We start from the raw sequence: 5000 nt of genomic DNA on the forward strand, positions 1-5000 counted from the left end.
TTCACATTGCTAGAAGAGGGCGAAATGTAAGATGGAAGAATGAATGTGAACGGAGGTACAGTAAAATGGATGAAAGGGGTTGCAGCTAGTGGCGAAGGGACGGTGCAAAGAACCTTAAGTAATGCCTACAGTACACCGGATAAATATTCGCTGGTGTATGTATGTAAGACCTAAATCATAGGTGAATGATAACGTACAGCATTGCTATCTATGCTGGATTGTATGATCAATTCCCTTCCACAGTGCTCGCGAGACAGTGATCGTCTCTAATACAATACACACTAAAAAGAAGGAATATACACCCAGATAGGGAAAGTTAGTGTTTTCTAGAGTAAAGACTCTAATACCAAAATGAATTCACAACAATCTTTATTTGGGAACTGGACTGTCTCAATATAATACCGTTGCGGCTCAGATAAACCTTAACATGATATTAATAAAGAAAGAAACTGAAAAACACTTTACCATAGACGGACACAGGACTGTGGAACTTATACAAATCTACGTGGTCAGAAAATTACGCTGCACAAGTAAAGAAACTACATTATCGACGTAACAGAAAGAGCGTCAAGAGAAATCTGGCATTCATTTCTCAAAAAGGTATTCAGTACAAATTATACATAACTATTCACATAAACATGGTATATCTAACTATGATATCTACATTCATGAAAATTATTCATGAATTTCAGACACTCACATGAATATTCTGCAGTTCTCATCTGGAAAGTAATCCATTAATTATTCTTCTGACGAATGTCAGACGCTTTTCAAATTTTTGCATTCTGAACGACAGACCTATTATCATTATTCACATGACATGGACGTCAAAGCATCAAGGTTATTCCAGAATATATTTTGATGAAAGAATAGACCTATAAAATGTAAACAAATTTTAATTCTGACAGGTATATAAGCTTGAGAACTTATTCTCCAAAGCCCTAACAAAAGAAGAGGAAATTTTATATATAACAAAAGCTTGGCTTCCAGTAACAATACATAGCCAGACTTTATTTGCTACCAATAAAAACAAGTTTTCTGTATAGTGTATGATGCTGTATGGAACTACAGCCATGGTCCATAAAACTCTCATCCGCGGCCCATGAAACTTTTTCAGTTGTCCTAGTACGTTGTTGGCACCTCTAGTGATGCCAGACACAGCATGATCACGGCTAACTTTAATCGTAAACAAAATAAAAACAACTGAAGCTACATGGCTGCAATTTGATATGTTTGATGATTGAAGGGTGGATGATCATCATACCAATTTGCAGCCCTCTAGCCTCCGTAGTTGTGAAGATCTACGGCCGGACGGACTGACAAAAAGCAATCTCAACCGTTTTCTTTTACAGAGAAATAATAAAAAACACGACGCGACCCCCGCATCTACAAAAGGGACGCGAAACAGTATGCAAATCCAGAAGAGGATCGAAGGTTATAAGGGACACTTCAAACCCCTCTTAACTTCAAAGGCCCGGTAACCGGGGTAGGAATCAATTAGACAAGGTTCAAACTTTCCAAGCGATGACTATACCCGAAAATAAACAACTGGTGCCCTATATTATACTGAAGCATCTTTACGTAAATGAATTTTTCATAGTCGTTTTTTCTTGGTAAATACAATGAAAAGATGACAGTCCTATAATAGATATAACTGAAAACTGTAGAAATCAATTAGTCAATGTTCAAACTTACAAGAGACGGCTATATCTGAAAATAACGTGTCTCATCTTATAATGATAAATCTCTACGTATATAATACATATTTACAGTCATGCCTTTTATTTTGGTGAACATGGTTAAAGAATGACCATCCTATAACAAAATTAATTAAAATGAATCTAAAATCTATATATTCACATTCTGGTCTGGTTTTTCGGTAATTTTTACTATAAAAGATGACCGTCCAATAAAAAACAAAATAAAAATAATTCACAAGAAAAGTTATTAATTCTTATTAACTTATGCTAAAAGGACGTTTCCAAGTCAGTATGAGAATTAGTGTGTCCAGTAGGTTTACGTTGGACCTAAATTCACAAAAATGGGTTTTTTTTTTTTTTTACACATCCTGCTTTATTTAAAGTAAATTAATGCTTGGATGAATTTACGATGCCATAATTATTCTGAAACGGAAAACGATTTCTTGGAAGTACAACTGATTCCCAGAAAGCAATACGAAGTATAGTAGATTCACATCACCCGTGCATTTGATGTCTAGGCCAGTCCCTTACGACGCTCCTGATTGGCTGTTGATAAGCCAATCACAGGGCTGGAAACTCTCAGTCTCTCTCGAGAGTTCACATAAGCCGGATGTATGTTCCACCCCTCCGCAAGACGTATCCCGCAGGAGAGGTGGAACATAGATCCTACTCATGTGAACTCTCTGAGAAAGACTGACAGTTTACAGCCCTGTGATTGGCTTATCGGCAGCCAATCAGGAGCGTCGTAAGGGACTGGCCTAGACATCAAATGCACGGGTGATGAGAATCTACTATAGTAAGTTGTATAAAAGCGATAGAGATATTTGATGAAACAGACGAAATGGATTTTGTGTGAGTATGTGTGTGTGTGTGTGTGTACTATGATATCCATTCCGCAGGAGGAGTAAAAACCAGTAAACACAAGAGAACAGGGAACTGGCGAATGTCACTCCCACTCCACACTTCCTGCCGAAAATCCCAGCGCTATTATGACAAGCACTAGGTGGCAAGTGCAAACTTGAATATCGGGAAAGGCAAACAAGTGTCGAGACCATTCGACAACTTCTGCGTCTCTTTGCCCCTTCCCTCATAGCAGGGAAACGTTTTCCTAAGGAAATATTTGGAGGACCGGAATACGAGGTCACATCAGTTCAAAGATACTGGAGGGTGAGGAATACCCGTAAGTTATTTCCAAAGTATGTACTCGCGCATTACATAACCAAGCTAGCTCCGTATGTAGGGTACATCTCTCTCTCTCTCTCTCTCTCTCTCTCTCTCTCCTCTCTCTCTTCCCCCCATACATATATGTGCAACCATTAGGAAGAAGAGGTGAAGGAAAGTACAGAAAGAAGGTCTCACTTTATTAGAGCATAGTGGGGACCCCTAAGATGGTTTATAGTGGGGTTTCAACTTACCTCCCACACCCGACCCCTCACCGCCCAATAGGCCTTATGTCTCCATCGGACGGGTGGAAAACCGTAACTGAAAATTCAAGCAAAACACTAACTAGCCTGCACAGTAACCATCGAAGCGACTCCTGAGGTGAAAATGGACCTTACTATAATGGGCGTTATGTCTCCTAAGCTATATAACTTACACAATTATTTCGTATCAGCTATAGTAAGCATGACATTGAAATCCAAATTACACTAAAAATAGTTATGGAGTATTCGTAACGAGCGCGCGACTTACATTATATGAAATGATCACCCTTCAAAAACACCGTTCATTGCAATCGTATCTTCATAAATTTTATGTAGGCTAGTAGAAATTTAACATACTATTAAATGCCAATAAACAGTACACAAATAAACCTGACTAATCGTTCAGAAACGGCAACAAACTAATATGTATATAGTGACCTTACGAGAAATTTATTCATAACGCGTGGCATCCAATAAAATGGAAAAAAATCCTAGGCCTGGCTACACAGCTGACGCTAGACCCAGAATTTCATTATGGGCACTTTTCCAGCGTCCCATCTTCTTCATAACAGGTCATCCTTGTACGGGGTTCTTTACGGAAGTATGTAATAATTCACGGTGAAACACAGATATAAGACGATGTATATATGTGTAGCGTATCTTTTATTTTGTACGTCAATTTCTTGGAGCACAAATTTATTCAACAATACAAACTGAGTTTGACATATTTCAGCTGTGTGGCACTATCCCAGATTATTATTATTATCATTATTATCATTATTATTATTACTACTATTATTATTCAGCTGACAACAGATCAACTTATTAACTAAACAGTCACTAAAATCAAAAGCTGACAGCAGATGAAGTTATTAACTAAACAATCGCTAAAAGGAAAAGTCGACTGCAGATCAAGTTATTAACCAAACAATCACTAAATTTAAAAGCTGACAGCTGATCAAGTTATTAATAAAACAATCACTAAACAAAAAAGCTGACAACAGATGAAGTTATTAACCAAATAATCACTAAACGGAAGAGCTGACAGCAAATCAAGTTATTAATAAAACAATCACTAAACAAAAAAGCTGACAACAGATGAAGTTATTAACCAAACAATCACTAAACGGAAAAGCTGACAGCAAATCAAGTTATTAATAAAACAATCACTAAACAAAAAAGCTGACAACAGATAAAGTTATTAACCAAATAATCAATAAACGGAAAAGCTGACAGTAAATAAAGTTATTTACTAAACAATCACTGAAAAGAGAAGCTGACAACTAAGAAGCACAGCCAGAACTTTCCAACATTCGACAAACCAGAATGAGAAGGGGGAAAAAAATGTGAACCCATACATTATAAACTGGGCCATTGTAATTTTCTAGCAAGACTGCCTTCCTTTGATAATGCCATGGCGATGATGAATCATGAGACACTGGCAGGGAATGGGAGGAGGAGGAGGAGGAGGGAGATAGGATGGCAAAAAGAGGAAGGAGATAAATAGGAAGGGAGTAGGGTGGGAGGGGAAGAAGATGAAGTGAGAGGAGGAAGAAAGACTGAGAAAAGCGAGGGAGAAAAAGAGGAAATAGGTGGGAGGGAAGACGGCAAATGGAGAGAGAAGATAGAAGAGAGAGTACGGGCGATAAGAGAGAGGAGAAAGAAAGACGAAGAGGAGTGATAGAGAAAAGAAGGAGATAGATGAGGAGGGAGGAAGGGAATGAAGAGAAAAGATGTTAAGAAGATGATATCGGAAAGAGGAGGCTTAAGAAGCTCCTTTGGAAAACGAGTAAAACGAGTTAAGCTGTAAATGACTCTCATGAACTGGATCTCCCTCAGTCACTCAAGCGACTGCATAACGTCGCCATCATCCATT

This window comes from Macrobrachium nipponense, chromosome 34, assembly GCF_015104395.2.
Source record: "Macrobrachium nipponense isolate FS-2020 chromosome 34, ASM1510439v2, whole genome shotgun sequence".
Classification (NCBI taxonomy): Eukaryota; Metazoa; Arthropoda; class Malacostraca; order Decapoda; family Palaemonidae; genus Macrobrachium; species Macrobrachium nipponense.